At 52.8% G+C, this 16,157-nt stretch overlaps 1 long non-coding RNA gene across 1 annotated transcript; it reads right to left on the bottom strand.

Annotated features, from left to right (window-relative positions):
* Positions 1–502: 502 nt before the first annotated feature.
* LOC141407750 (uncharacterized) lies at positions 503–11,097 on the bottom strand. Its single transcript, XR_012418290.1, has 2 exons — positions 9,192–11,097; positions 503–1,452 (listed from the first exon to the last, which is right to left on the bottom strand). It is a non-coding gene; the product is annotated as an uncharacterized lncRNA (long non-coding RNA).
* Between the last annotated feature and the right edge of the window lie 5,060 nt (positions 11,098–16,157).

Here is a 16,157-nt window from a genome sequence, read left to right as displayed (position 1 = left end):
CACAGACACACTCACACAGACACACAATCAAAGCAACTCTTCCCAGCTCAGTCACACACAGGCCCACACACCAAAGCGACTCTCCGTGACTCACTCACACATAGGTCCGCACACGAAATTCATTCTCCCCAACTCACTCACACATAGGTCTGCACACCAAATTCATTCTCCCCAACTCACTCACACATAGGCACACAACCAAAGCCACTCTCTCCAACCCTCCAACTTCCACTAAGATGCTTTCCTGCAAAGAATTTGATCTCTTTTCCACAATTTTATGTCTGTAAGCACAATTTAAACATTTTGTTTAATAAAACACCACTGATCGTACCCGATTTTTTTTTTTTTTTTTAAATAGACGGAATCTTGCCTTGTCACCCAGGCTGGAGTGCAGTGGTGCGATCTCGGCACACTGCAAGCTCTACCTCCCGGGTTCATGCCATTCTCCTGCCTCAGCCTCCCCAGCAGCTGGGACTACAGGTGCCTGCTGCCACGTCTACTGTTTTTGTGTATTTTAACACAGTTTCACCGTGTTAGCCAGGATGGTCTCGATCTCCTGACCTTGTGATCTGCCCACCTCAGCCTCCCAAAGTGCTGGGATTACAGGTGTGAGCCACGGCGCCTGGCCTGATGTTTTCTTATATGTCTTTCTCACTCAGCAGTGAGTCATGACTACCCTCCCATGTCAGTCAATAGAGGTCTACTCTACCACGTTTCATAGCAGAATTGTTCTGTGTTGTGTGTACATATTTACTGGGATGTATCCAGCCAACCCCATGCCCATGGGACATTTATGCTGTTCCCCATTTGTTGCTGTTAGAAGCAATGGTGCCACGTGTATCCTTGTAGCTACAGCCTTAAATACTCATGGAAATAGCTCTGTAGAATAGATTCCTAAAAGTGGAATTGTTTGGTCAAACGGCATAGGCATTTACCATTTAAATAAATCCTGCCTCACTACCCTCCAAAAACATGCCAACATTACTACCAACAGTGAATGCCTGCCCCTTCTCTACACTGTGGACAAAGAATTACACATTTTCATGTTTCACCCAGATCACAACAAAATGCTGTCTCCTGCTTTAATTTGTCATGCTACGATCACTCGTGAGGTGGGAGGTCTCTTGGAGGTCACTCCAGATGATCACTCTCAAGCTCACTGGCTCCTTCTGCTGCTCTTTCTAGAGGCTTCCAGCTGCTGCTTTTATGTTTCCCTTTACGAAGTGCCTGTCTATATTCCTTGCTCATCCATCTTCTGGGTGGTTTGCCTTTTCCTTATTGATTTGCAGAAGTTTTTTATATATTGTGGACAAAATCTTTCTGTCTTACACATTGCCAATGGTTTCTCCTAGGGTACCATTTGTCTTCTGTTTCCAACAGGTTCATGAGGTCAGGCAAGTCAACATTCTCCTTTATGGCTTCCGAGTTCTTGCCGTGTTCTCAAGACGCTTCCTGCAAATACAGATACGGATGCAAGTTTCTCATATTTTCAGCTGATACAATAACAATTAAAACACAGTTTAACAAATTTAGAACCCTAAGGTTTCTGGAATTGTGTTATTTCCAAAAGCTTGGCCAGTTTGTCCTGACACCATGTATTAAATGACTCCTTTCCTCACTGAACTGAAATGCCCTATGATGACATTCTGAGATTCCACAGACCCGCGGCTGTTTCTGGATGGGCCAGTTGGCTCCATTGATTTGCTTCTGTCTGTTGTTGCATTGGCCCTACAATGCTTTATTTATAGTGGCTTTAAGATTCGTTTTGATGTCATTAGTATTAAAAATGTACCTTGCTGTTTTTGAGCAAAGACATGTCCCCAGTGACCAAGCTTAGCTGTGAATGTTGCCGTGGACATCAGAGGCAGTCCTAGCCGGTGGGGGGCGTGGGCTTTGGGAATCTTTATTTGTTGCTGCTTTTAAAAATGTGGCTCATAAATGCCCGTGGCATTTGTTGTCAGATAGGCCCTTCTGAGTGTCCCTGGCATAGGGCACAGTCTCACAGGGTGGCCACCTTAAGCTGCAACCCCGTTTACAGGTTTGTCAAAGACCCAGTTGCGATGATACACATCCATGCCGGGTGTACACCACAATCCCACGAACCTCCATTTTCAACAGCTTTCCACCCAGAAAAGAGGCCACATGAATTACCCTCCCTTCAGGGACGGCCTAGGGTACTGAAGTCAGTGGTCTGGGCATTACCCGTCATGCAAAATGACAGGCACGTTGCACGGGCAATGGAAAGAACTTTCCATTAAACGCCGAAGAAGACCCACAGGGTGGACACTTGCCTGCTTTTCCTCCGGTGAGGCGGCTGTGGCTTTTGAGAGCAAATACATCCCTGGGGGTCCCACAGCCAGGAATTACGGACTGGAAACTGGACTTGTCTGATGCAAAAATCTGACCTGAGGACACCACCACTATCTGAGCACTCAGCACATGCCAGGAAGCCAGGTCGCCTTCACCGCGACCTGGGCATGGCTTCGTGAGGGCGGCCGCTGCTGTCCCTGTTCTGCAGGTGAGGTGGCTGCAGGAGCTCCTGGGCCTGCCGCAACAAATTCCACCAGCCGGGTGGATGAAAGCAGCAGAAACATCTTCTCCTATGGTTCTGGAGGTCAGAAGTTTGTAACCGAGGCGCTGGTGGAGCCAGACTCCAAAGGTGTGAGGGGAGCAGCCTCCTTTCCTCCAGCTGCTGGTGACTCCAGGTGTCTCTCAGCTGGTGGCTGCCCATCACTTCCTTCTTGGCCTCTGTCTTTGCATGGCTTTCTCTACGGTCTCTGTGTCTTCTCCTTTTCTCTCTTCTTTTGGAGACAGGGTTTTGCTCTGTCGCCCAGGCTGGGGTGCAGTGGTGTAATTATAGCTCACTGCAGCCTTGACCACCTGGGCTCCAGTGATCCTCCTCCATCTTCAGCCTTCTGAGTAGTTGAGACTACAGGTGTGTGCCACCTGCCCGGCTAATCTTTAAATTCTTTTTTAAAGAGACAAGGTCTTGCTAAGCTGCCCAGACTGGTTTCAACTCCCGGCTATAAGTAATCCTCCTGCCTTGGCATCCCAAAGTATTAGGATTACAGGCGTGAGCCACTGCATCCAGCCTTTTTCTGTCTATTATAAGGGCAATTGTCATTGGATTTAGGACTCACCAGGATAATCTAGCATGATCTCATCTTGAGCTCCTTAACTTAATTATATCTGGTAAGGCCTTTTTTCCAAATAAGATCACATTCATGGGTTCCAGGGATCTAATGTAGATTTCTCTCTGCAAGGGCCCCCATTCAATCCACGACAGAAACCAAGGCATGGAGAGGTTATACAGCTCACACAAGACACTGTCTGTAAAGTGGATGAGCTGGACTCTGATCCTGAACCGAGCATGACTGCCCCATCCCCCACTCCCCACTGCAATGGGCCAAAGGTTCCCAACCTGTGGGGCTTCTGCAAAGGTATGGCCCAAATGTGGCACTGTCTCTCTGAGCACTGAAACCTGAAGGCCACGACGGCTCCACTGCAGCCTGGAGGTCAGAACCTGCATGATGGAAGTCCATGCCGGCGGAGGCAAGCCGGGGGACCTGCTCAGGGAATGGAGTTTCTGGGGAGCCTTCCTGGAGGAGGGAGGGGTAGAGGAGAAGAGAGAGGGGGAGGAGATGGCGGCTTCCATCCTTAGCCAGGAACGAACGAACTCGCAGCACCTGGCAGGCTCAGGCCCAGCACATGACAAACTTCCATCCTTTCCTTTTGAAAATCTGTTCATCTACATCTGAAACCAATTTGCTTGAAACTACAGAATACCTGTCACATTGCTTCCTAGCACGGCAGTCAGATATTTGCTCGGAAAAGTACAGGCAGCTACCTACCTCTTGGAGCTGTAATATTTAGATGTGTCATTCTGTGTCTCAAAGCAGCAGCAGCTTCAAATAAATGAGTGTTTTCAGCTTGGCTGGAGTCCTCCCGGCCTGGAGACCGTGCAGGAGCCGGCCGCCTCCCTCCAGGAGCTGAGCAGAACCCACGCTCGGCTTTTTCAACCACACGCTCGAATTCAGTGCCGATGCCCCCAGTGCCATCTTGGGCCCTTGGTGTTAAGTCACACTGAGGCCCAGACGTTGGTTCGTATGTTCGGGAACTGGGTCACGCAGTATCGTGGTCAAAGCATAGAGTCCTCGAGGTAAACCACACACAGGCACTCACGCCCACACCGGAGGGCGGCAGGCAGTGTGCAGCCCTGCGCTAGGAAGGAACTGGGCTTCCGAGCAGCCCGCACTGGCTGGGTCCTAGGCAAACGCAGCGTGGCGACCGTCGTGGCGTTCTGAAGTCAGGTGCATAAGGAGAGTGTTTTGATGTTCTCCCTTTTTAAGGAGGTAGGAAGGGATTTAGCAGCTGCTGGAGGATGCAACGCTCAGGTCTTCTCAGTGTTATCAGGGGACTCCGAATCACTTTGTATTATGCGTAACTTGATTTTCTCATGAAATTATGTATAGTGTGTTGCAACAAAATTTTTTGTTGATTTTTTGAGTTGATTTTCCCTTTAAGTGGCTGAAAATTGGCCGTCTACGTTCCCCCACCACCCACTGCTGCTTGTGGGCTGCTGGGCACCGTGAGGACCACCAGCCAGGGACATGGGTGCTGGCATTCCCAGTGTGCAGGCAGGGCAGAGGCAGCAGATGTGCTGGGTCAAAAGGCTCCTGCTAGGCCTGCACGTCCACTGGAAGACGGCAGCAGCGTGGCAGGCCACTGTTGCAGAAGCAGATGAGGGCTGCGTGTCCACGGGCTTCACGTCTTCCATGGCTGAAAGCTTCATTTTCACAAAAAGCATTGAGGGATGAGAGGAGAAACACCTCCTGACCTCATCGAGTCGACTCTAGAAGCCGGCATGGTGGCCGCGCTGCCCTGCGGTCTGGGCTTTCCCCATTTCTTCCGGGGCTTCTGAGACCCGCTGACCTTGTCCTCTGCAAGTGTGAGACGGCGTCTCTGCTGTGTGCACTTCCATCTCCCTGGCCTTGAAGATCCTCCTGCTCCTGTGTTCCCAGCTCCAGGAAGCTCCATGAGGAGGCCTTGAGTTAGGACAGGCTCCAGTGGGGGCCCAGGAAAGGAAACCAGCACAAATCAGGGGCTGTCAGAGTGCCCGGCATCTGGCCCCGGCGTGTCTGTCACCCAGAAGACAAACTAAGAAGGGGCTGGGAAAGTGTGGACCTCAGGCAGCTCTCACAGGGCTGGGACTGGCCCTCGTGGCCAAGGGCTTTAGAGCAACACTCGCCCAGTGCTGCTTTCAGAAAGAAGAGCAAATGAGGCTGGCTGGTGATCTCTGAATTCCCTACCAAACTCACTCTCTGTCCTTCTAAATCCTTCCGCCACTTTCTCAACAGAAACAAGACTCGTAACAATGGCAGCAACGAGGCAGAATCTGCCAAAATGAAATTTAAAAACCGACTCTCCTTCCCCCATTCCCTGGGTGTTTTCTCCAGGCAGGTGCAAAACCTCCACGTGTCCACTGGGCCCCCACAGCTGCCCCTCAGGGTCCAGGCACTGGCGTCCAGTTCTGCACATCCCTGGGCAGCCTGGACCATGGGAGGGCACTGGTGCTAGAGGGAAAGGCCATGCCTCCATGGCTTCCTGCACGGCCCCTGAGCTGGGCTGCTGGAAGGAGAGAAGTGATGAAGTTGTAATGTGCATGCACTGAACACACTCAGACTAAAGGCCACCTCCTCCGCCCCCCAGGTTAGGAAACCCCCGACACAACCTGTATACAGGAGGTGCAGAGACAACATACCTCTCTTCTCAAGGGGTTTCTGCAGCCCCCATGAATCTGCTGTCATGCATGCCTACCTCAGGTCATTTTAAATCATAAAAGTCATAAGACGAACAGAGGCTCTTGTGTCACCTGAGAGCGCTTTTGCAACCCTGGGTGGTGCTCACTCTCTGGGGGCAGATGGTAGTTTCTGTCTACATTCCGGACATTGCCTTAAAAGCATCCTTTAGAGTAACGTCTTAACAAAATGGTAACTCTTCCCCGGAGAACACAGCCACGGAGCTGGCCAGGCACAGCTTCCTCCACCCCTAGACCCTCGGTCAATAACTTATGAACCGACTACTTCAAAGACCACTTCTCCTCAGACCCCAGGGTCTTCCTGAGAAAGTCAATGAACACTAACAGGTATTTCTTCTTCTAAACCTCCTTGGGAAGTGGTCTCTTCAAATAGAGAACTGTGTTCCTCATGTGGGTCCTGGGGTCTGTGCTGTGTGGAGGGGGTCTGCTGCTTCCTCTCACTTGAGCTTTCTTTTTTAAAAATAGAGATTCCTCACAAATTGTTTCAGCCCCTGTGGGAAGCAGTTTGGAGATTTCTCAGAGAACTTAAAACAGAACTACCATTCAACGCAGCAATCCTGTCACTGGGTATCTACTCAAAGGAAAATAAAGTGTTGAACTGAAAAGACACACGCACCCCTATGCTCACTGCGGCACTATTCACAATAGGAAAGACATGGACTAAACCTAGGTGTCCATCAACAGTGGACTGGATAAAGAAAATTTGGTATGTATACACCATGGAATACTATGCAGCCATAAAAAAGAACAAAACCACGTCCTTTGCAGCAACATGGAGGCAGCTGAAGTCCATGATCCTAAGCAAATTAATGCAAGAACAGAAATCCAAATACTACATGTTCCCACTTACAAGTGGGAGCTAAGTCTTGGGTACACACAGACATAAAGATGGGAACTTTGGGGACTCCAAAGGGAGGGAAGAGGAGGTAAGGGCTGAAAAACTTCTTATTGGATACAGACGTTCACTATCTGGGTGACAGGATCGATAGAAGCCCAAACTTCGGCATCATGCCATACACCCTTGTAATAAACCTGCACATGCCTCCCCTGAACCTAAAATAAAAATGGAAATGAAAAGCAAATTTTAGAAACCTTCACATATGTTATAGGCTGCATTAAAAAAACCTGAGATTCCTTCCTTCCTTTGTTCCTCCCTCCTCAGGTAATGTGTACAGTATATGTGTGTGTGTGTGTGTGTTTGTATGCACACCTGCACAGCTAGGTATAAAGAAGGGAAACTGCTTGTAATCCCCTCACCCAGAGACGGGTGATAAGCTCTGGCCTGTTTCTGGGCATCGCACCTGGGCACATGCCTTATGTATCGTCTTGCATCAACTCTTCTCCCTTACCACTCCGTAGGGATGGGCCTTTCTGTGAGAAGACAAATAGGCTGAGGTCACACCCATTCTACTGAATGTTTCCAGCTGATGTATCCAGTCCCTCATTGCTGGGTCACTGGGTTGATCCCATTTCTTTGCATAACACAACTTTGGTGATATCCTTGGCCATACTTCTTTGCATGTGCCTTGGAGAGTTTTTTGTGATCACTGTATTTTTTTGTGCCATGTAAAGTTTTCAAAGATCTTTGAAGTCTCTTGCTACTTCCAGCACGCTTTTGAGGCAAGCTCCCCCATTGCCATTTTGCAGACATGAACACCAAGGACCTCCCTGGCAGGTTGGCTCAGGGAGGCCCACATTTACCACCCCACTCTGAGTAGCAGGACCTGGCTCCATGCAGTGGCCTCCCTCCTAGTGGCAGGACGTGGCTCTCCTGAGTCAGGGGAGGATGTCTCTCCATCTTAGAAGCAAGGCGGGTCCCGACAGGAGGCCTAACGGGAGGAGGCCCAGCCCACTTCAGGCTCTTGTCCAGAGGGGGACACAGCAGAAGGTCGAGAGGAACATGCTCACCCCACAGATGCAATCATTAAAAGGTGATGAGAAGAACCAGCCCATCTGTGGGGCCACCAGCCTCGACCTCTCCCAGGCCTGAACCACAACACCCTACAACTCATCTGCCATCCTCGTTGTCACAGTTTATTAGAGGGATGTCTGTGAGCACCAGCAGCTGACATGGCCATGGCCCTTCTTTTTACCTGCCTGAACGTTCTGGATTTACCCTGTGCATGCTGTCCCTGCAGCTGAAGGGCATTCCTGGGAGGCCCAAGTGTGCCTTGGGAAAGCGCCTGACACACAGGCAGGGCTACAGACACCAGGATTCCCTCTGGCTTCTGGGCATGGTCACTCAGGCCTGATATCCCTGGATCAGGAAGATTCTGGGATTGGATGTCCTCAGATACTCTGGACCTGCTACCACAGGTCACAGTCCTGGCCTAAAATCCAGCCACACAGGGTATCCGGAAGCCTGCAAAGCCCAGGACTGGGCCCAGTGCCCTGGCCGGAACATCACAGCTGGCCTGAGGCCTCCTACCCCTCCCCTATCACCCCTGGGTACTTTCTCCCACCACCCACCCTGCCAGGCTCTCAGTGCACACGGGAGCCCAGGGACTGGGGTTCCATGGCTGCTGCCTGTTCCCTGCTCCGTGAGCTCTCACTGTGAGCTGCGCTTCCACGTCAGGGTGAAGGCAGTGACCGCTGCAGATCTGGGGTGGCCAGAGCCCGGCTGTCTCCTCCAGTTGCCTTGTGGGGGCCCCGGGAGCATGCTCACTGTGCAGGTTCTTTGGGAAAGGGGCTTCTCTCCACAGTTCCTCAGGCCTCTGCTCCCCCAGTTCAGCTCACTGTGGCCTCTGCAGATCATGTGCTGGGTGTGGCCGCCTGGGGGGAGGGGGAGGTGGAGGCAGCCAGTGTTCCACAGTGGTCTTATGTTCGGCTAACCTAGAGTCAAGACAGGGCTGTGGGCTTCCTGTTCGGGTGGCTAGAAAGCCTCTGGCCACTGCTGGTGTGGAGCAGGGCTGCTCTCCATTCCTGCACAGCTAGAGAACAGCAGCCAAAGGGCGGGGGAGTTAGTGCCCTGGGGGACCTCACATGGTGGGAACACTGGCCGCCAAGGCTCCTGTGGGTGAGAAAGGCCCACCCTCTGTGGCTGTAGGGGAAGGATCAAAGCCTGCTGGGACCCAGGAAGCTGACAGCGACACCCTGGAGTGGGGCCTTCTGATGAGATCCCGGCCTGGGGGGTGGGGGAGCACAGAGTCCTTCTGTCCCAAGGGTCTGCTTCACACGTCAGCAAAGAGAGAGCAGTCTGTGCACTGGTGTGCAGCCCCTTGGGAGCTCCAGAGCGCCACAGCTACCACCAGACCAACTTCTCCATGGAATTGGTGGTGCCAACTCCCAGCCCACAGCTCTTGCAGGAGAGCTGGCTCCAGAATGTTCTAGAACGTCCCAGGTCTGGCTCAGGGATTCTCTTCCATGTACTCACCTGGACCCGAGGCTCCCTGAAGACCGGAGTCCAGCCTTGGGTGCGCTGGTAGATGGCCCGTCTGGTCAGGTGGGAGGAGCCCTCGGTCGGGCTACTCTGCTGTCTCCAGTGAGTGGCTCAGGGGAGGTGAGTGCCAGTCCCCAGGGCCACCATGCAGAGTCCACGAAAGGCTTTTTCCCAAGAAAGCACTCCAGAGTGGTGGCTTAGGAGAAGGCTCCCTGAATGAGAATACTTAAGTTCTGGAAATAGCAAGACTTCTGGGAAAGGTGCATTTCAGGGATGCCTGCCCAGATGAGGTTTGAATTGCAAAGTGGGGGGCGGGGAGCTTCACATGGCAGATACTGGGTTTGACAACTGCAAAACAGCTCCCCCCCCAGTTCCAGGGTCAGCCGCAGCTCCTGACCTCGCAAGTATCTCCTATCCCTAGTGGAGCCAGGCCAAAGCAGCCTACTCGGCAACCCGCCTCTCCTTCTAGGCGGTGGTGGTGCCAGCAGAAGACCCCTTGGGAGGCGGCTGGGGGCCGGCTTGGCTGTGATGATGATTTATAAGTGTTTGTGCCCATGATTTCAAGTTACCTCTTGGTCACTGGGGTGACTCAGAGAAAGGCAGGATGCCTTCCCCTCCTGGGCACCTCCCACATCAGGCTACACCATGCTGAGCAATAATGGAGATGAAGACTTGGCAGGACCTGCCCCAGCAGGCCACATCTTGGAGGGACGGAAGGAACCTCACGCGTCTACCAGCAGTGTTGGGAATCTACAGGAAAAAGGGGCCAGGGCCACTGCTCATTGGGGGACATGTAACCAGTCTTAGAAAAGCCACCATGTGCCATATGGAAGCCAGGCCTGCACCTTCCCCAAAAACACCTGCAAGCAGCGTCGACACCCAAGCAGGTGAATGCAGAGGACACAGTTGTGCTGGGTGTGCTCAGGCTCACACCAATTATGTAAACCCTGCCTCATTTCACAAACGCTTTCCCATTGCAGAGGAATCTTCTCGGGAGGGGACAGCTGTGCTGCCCGTAACTGGGATGTGCGAGGCCTCCAAGGCCCACCGAAGGTTTCTCCAGCAGGGTCTCTGGTTTATGGCCAGTGTGGTAATGACAGTGAGGCCTCCTCCTGAAGATGCTGCTCACTCTCTTCAGGATTAGGGGGGACATTTAAAATTCCCCTTCCTGAAAATCAACAGTGAGCAAAGCCACAAGAGGAAGGAGGCACCTGGAGAACCTGCCAGTCCCGGGAAGCACCCGCCCCGGCTGGATGGTGCCCGGTGAGTGCAGGCGTCTTGTTGCCACACCTGGAGAACCTGCCAGTCCCGGGGAGCGCCCGCCCCGGCTGGATGGTGCCCGGTGAGTGCAGGCATCTCGTTGCCACACCTGGAGAACCTGCCAGTCCCGGGAAGCGCCCGCCCCGGCTGGATGGTGCCCGGTGAGTGCAGGCGTCTTGTTGCCACACCTGGGAGCACTGGGGCTTTTGCTCAGTATCACACACTTACACGATGCCTTTCATCTGGAAGGGTCTCATGGCTTCCTAAAATTTAACTCTCCATGGGGACTGTTTTACCCCCAAAAGAAACACATCGTGGGAGTGAATTAAAGCCTGGGGTTGCTGAGAAACGAAGCCTTCTCTGTCCAATGGGGACTGCAGGGCGGTCCCCCAAACCCAGGGTTAGCGCCAGGTACAGACACCCTCCTTGTCTGGTTAGAAAGCAGGCAGTGACAGGAAGGTGATGGTCCCCACCTAGAACCGAAGCCCTCTCAGAGGCCAGCCTAGAGGACTGAGCTTTCCCACTAAGGCCCAGGGCGGGGTGGCCTTTGGGCAGGGGACCCAGGGCCAATTCTGCCGCCTTTGAGGACTGCCTGCTTTCTGCGGACCTGATTCCATGCTCCACACATGCTTCCTCGTCACCGGCCAAGTCTCACATCCACTTCTCCTTGTAGCCATGGCAATCCCAACACACAAAAGCAATCCTTTTTGCACAATATCACATTTTGTTTAACATTAGGACCCTGATACTTTCTCCAGCTGGATTTTCTTAATGTGAGTCAACAAATCAACCTGGAAGCACGTGTTCCGCTGGTATTCGGGGTTCAAACAGCAGTGCCGTGTAACTCAAGACTTGGAAAGAACTATTGGGTGTACACGTGTGTGGTGCTGTGTGTATAATGGGGGGGCTGGCTCAGCCCCCGGGCAGAAACAAGAAGAGACGGCCCCCCTGCCCCAGGGCTTGAGCATCTCTGCTGAGAACCATGGGCACCAGGTGCACTCCGCTCAGACGCACTCCTTGGGACTCACTCAGAGCTGAGAGAACTCCAGCTTCTCCATGGCAGCAGATCCATGAGATCCTTCTCCACCCTTCCTCCCCGCACTGCATCAGAGTCCATGACAACCAAAGCTCGGGCTCTGCTCTGCATCCTCAGGCCACAGGAGAAACATTATCTGTGAGGCTGACCACATCACATCTGCGGAACGTGCCTCACTGCCCACGTCCCCACACTGCCAGGGACTCTCAACAGCCCGGAAAATGGCAGCTCGAATAGAAGTCTTTAACAGGAGGGTGGATAATGTTTTCCTAAAGGCTCCCAACATTGATACCATACTGTACGGGATCGATCTTAATTACTGTCCATGTGGAATTTTTTTCTGGTGGCTTTTTTTTCAACGAAAAAAAAAAAACATTAATGAGAAACTTTAAAGGCTTGTTAACAATGTCCTTTCATCAATCAAAGGTGCTGTCGGGCTGGGCTCTGCCGTCAATTCGCACCTCGCTGCCCAACATCCACTTCCTACTTTCTCATCCACCTCCACCCCTGCCCCCATTACAGATCCCTGTCGGGGCCGACCCCGGTGATGGAGGCCAGACGTTTCCCATCTGTCAGCAGCTGGAGCCATGGGGTCTTGAGGACGCTGGACAGCTGCCCTCAGTGGCTTAAAGACAGGTCAGTACCTGCAGTTTCTCCACCTTCCTGTCCCTTCAGACAGACAGACAGACAGACGGGGTTGCTTGGCAGAGGTCTTGGGCAGAGCCGTGTTTAGATCTCAATGTCTTTCAAACTGATAAGTAAAACTGATGTGAAGCTCAGCTCTTTAAACACAAACTTTTAATCAAATGCCCATGAACAAGAAAGCAAGCAAGCAAAAAACCCCACATGGTCTGAGGTCTGAGGGAAGCCAAAAAATTTAAATCCCCCACCCCAGAGCCTTGGACTGTTTCTGGGGACACCACTGCCCCGACAGCAACAAGAAGACATGCAGACAAGACAGGTGAGGCCCAAGGGCATCCCAGCAGCTGTGGCCGAAGCAAGAGCCATTTAGGAACTGGTCTTTCAGTAAAATCTTCTTAGTAAAGTAAAACACTTTACCCCTTGCTCCTACATGAAGCCAATTTATCTCTCACTTAAGAATCCTCCTCTGTGCTGTCAGAAGCCCAAATAGCACGAAGATCTGCAGCAACATGAACAATCTCACATCAGCTCAGTGTGACATCCTGCCCGCTCCAATGGGGTGAAGTCCAAGCTGGCAGCACTGCCCATGGTCACAGCTACGGGTGCATGGACAGCCAAGGTGGGCGAGCGGCAGATGAGACAGGGAGGGGACGTGGCCCCCAGGGCTGGTCTGTCCTTGTAGGCCAGGTCAGGGGATACAGCAAAATCTGGAAACACATTTCTATGAGGAGGATGCCTCACATTGCTGCGAGAATCTCGCTGATCTCCCTGAGTCTCACTGACTCCCCAGAGTCCGCCACTCCACAGGGCTCCGGTTGGTCACCCCACCACTTAGGTTTCTCAGCAATTCAGGTGGACGGGATTTTATCCTTATCTTACAGTTTTGTAGGAAATAAGTCCCAGGATAATACTGCTGTTTACAAACGATTTAAGAAACAAAACTGGTGGTTTCAGTGTAAACATATCTATATTGGACTTGCTTGGCCCCTCCAAAAGGGATTCTGGAGAAGCATGTGGGGCGCTGTGCACCAGAGAAGCTTAAGTTGCAGAGATGGTTTCAGTCGCTAGCACATTATCCAGCCACCCGTGGGGTGTTCAGTAAGCTGTTTCTGCTGGGTAAGAAGTGTATACGAATTACAAACCCCAATTAAGTTCTCTATAAGGTGAGTTTGCCCACTTCCTCTGCAACGCCTGGTGCCTGCAACCTTCACATCTGGAAGTGCAAATTCATGCCCATAAGAAGTTCTGCAATTCCTCATGTGAGAGCTCTTCCAGGCTTCCTGATTCCGCATCAGCCAACACCCTAAAGTACGCATTTGCACGGTCACAGCTTCTCTTCTCTGGCCTTACAGACTCATCACTGGAGGCGGCCACAGGACACGTGGAGTGCGGGTGGGTTTACTGGACACTTCTGTTCCCAACAGGAAGAGAGACTGGGAGGACAACCCGTCACAAAACTCAGTCTCCTGCTGGCCAAGGGCAACTTATTTTTGCTACAAGTGTGGTTCTGCAAAAACAAGTATTACTTCTGACTCTCTCATTCTCTCTGCAAACAGGGGAGCGTGATGTGGCCGGTCTGAGTGGCTGCCGCGCCACGGCGGGTCTCGGTGTCAGTCTTCAAAGCATCATGGTGCTGGGAAATGCGACAGGGTGAGGGGGACCCGGGGCCAAGGCCGAAGAACACAGCTTTCTTGTTTCGACATTTCTTTTTATTTGGAAAATATTTTTGTATTTCTTTGTGCCTTCTCTCTCCCTCTGTATGTTCACGAGCGGTGCTGCGGCTTGGAGCTAGAGCGGCTCTAGGCGACCCGCGTGCTGGCTTTTCATGTCGGCCTCAGCAGAGCTTGTCCTTGGAGCAGTACATGGCCCCGCCGGTTTGAGCCCTGCCTGCTGCGGCTGTCAGAGGGAACCTCGGGGCATCTATCAAGCCTGTTCTGACACGGCGGCGGAAACCCTCGGAGAGCAAGCAGAGCTGGTTTTGTACTGCACCAAGGGCATGGCCCAAACAGGCCCACCTGTGCTCCCAGGCCACACAGATTTGCTGGCTCACCTTGGACGGCTTTGATGGGCGGGTCCCCTGCCACCAGGTGCTGACCTGGATCTGGGGGCTTGGTCCTCGCTGTCTGCAGTCATGTGGCCCCAAGACCCTCCCTCAGAGCCCGTGCCTGATTAGAAACCTGGAGATCTCACTGGGAGGCTCCCATCCTTCATGGGACCCAAACAGTGGAGGCAGCTGGCCTGCAGCGTGTGCGCCTGCTGGTCTCCCTGAGACCCTGCAGAGGGCGGCCTGCAGGGTCTCAGGGAGCACAGGGAGCCATCGGGGTGCCACCCAGCCGCCCTCCTTCAAATCCATCCTCCAGCAGGGACAGTGGTGCCGGGGTCTCCACAGCACACCGCACGGCTCTGGTGCCCTCTGTTGGAAAGCACTCGCGGCTCGCACACCGGGCCACCAGGCCCCAAGCTGCTGCCTTGGAGAGCCAGAAGCTTCTGTTCTGTTCATGCAGAGAAAGCCGTGCCTGGTGACCGGCCATCACTGGGGAGGGGCATCACCGGGGGGGGACGCAGGGCACTACCTCTGGGGCACAGCGCACCCAGCTATTCCCACTCACCTTCAGCAACGTCAAAAATAACCAGACATCCTGCGAGTCCTGACGGTGACGCGGTGTGTGGCACCTGAGGCCTGCCGGGAGCAAGGGGGCCCAGGGCCTGTCCCACAAAGCAGCACGTGTCTACGTGACCCGCTGGGTGACTTACCCTGCTTCAAAAATACCAAGAGTTAAGACAATGGGGTAAGAGTCACATCACTTCATGTCATAGGAAAAACCTAGATTTTGGCTGATGCCAGAAAGAGATATAATAAATCATAAATCAGCGAAAAAAGTCTGAAATCAGTTTTCCTTTGTTGGTGTTAAGACAACATGAAATACAAGGCAGGTCCGAACCATACACATCGTAAGGCCACGTTTTCATCCAGGCCTTGGTGATGCATAGAACCGCACGAGCTTCCCCGCTGTGGTTCACACCGTGGCAAGGAACGCTGGCTAAGAACACGGCACTCTAGTGCACAGCTGGGTGCGGTTTATTTTCTCTATACATCATATGCTCTGTTTTATTTCTCCATATGCAGAGCTACAGGTTTCCCTCTGGCTTTTGGATATAGTTAATTATACTGCTAGCATGACAACACGATAATGAAGTATCAGACGGCAGCGCACTGCCCATGCTGGCAACCCTCCCTGCTGCCATCAGTGACATGAGCTGGCCCACCAGTCGTGACCTTTGACTTCCAGGATCGACATTGGGGTGCTGGGGTCCTAACAGGCCCATGGTCCCTGAGGCCCCTTTGGGGCAGCCCCTGAGATGAGAGGCCCGTGTCCCTTCCTACCTGCTGCCCAGAGCACACTAGGCCAGCGAGTATGGAGCGAGGGTGAGACTCGACTTCAGCTCTCAGAGAGGTGCAAACTCCATCGAACCCGTGTCCAGAGAGCTCTTTGTCTTTCCAAATCTTGGCAAATGGTTATTTTCTACCCACCGGATACAGAGCAGAGTGGATGTATCTTGCATTAGCCTTTTTTGGCAGGTAGGAAACAAAGCTAGAAAACCTCTGTAAGCATTGACTTCCATGGCCTGTTCCCGTTTCCTTCAGTGAGACCTGAGTGTGGGATGCTAGGAACTGTGAGTGGAAAATGTCATCACAGCTGTGGACACAGCTAGGAAGGGAGGCATGGTGGGGATGTGCTGGGGTAGGGCTAGCTTTCTAGTGTGGACGGCCTGGGACAGGCCTTAGCTGGCTCTGGACAGTGGCTGTGGCAGCCGTCTGTGGCCTGACGGTGCCAGACTGTCCCATCCTGGGCTGTGGCCCCAACATGAGCCAGGCCTTCCCCACTCACTTGGCCCGTTTTAATGGACATGAAAAATAGAGCAAGGACAGCGTTAGAGAAGGAAACAAATGTGTGCAGGACTGCGGGCGTCTGAACTCATCCTGCTGGAAAACACGGAAACAGAGAGGGCAGACACGCTTG

Source organism: Macaca fascicularis, chromosome 9 (genome assembly GCF_037993035.2).
Source record: "Macaca fascicularis isolate 582-1 chromosome 9, T2T-MFA8v1.1".
Classification (NCBI taxonomy): domain Eukaryota; kingdom Metazoa; phylum Chordata; class Mammalia; order Primates; family Cercopithecidae; genus Macaca; species Macaca fascicularis.
Note: the sequence above shows the minus strand (reverse complement) of the source record. Positions and strands in the feature narration are given on the sequence as shown.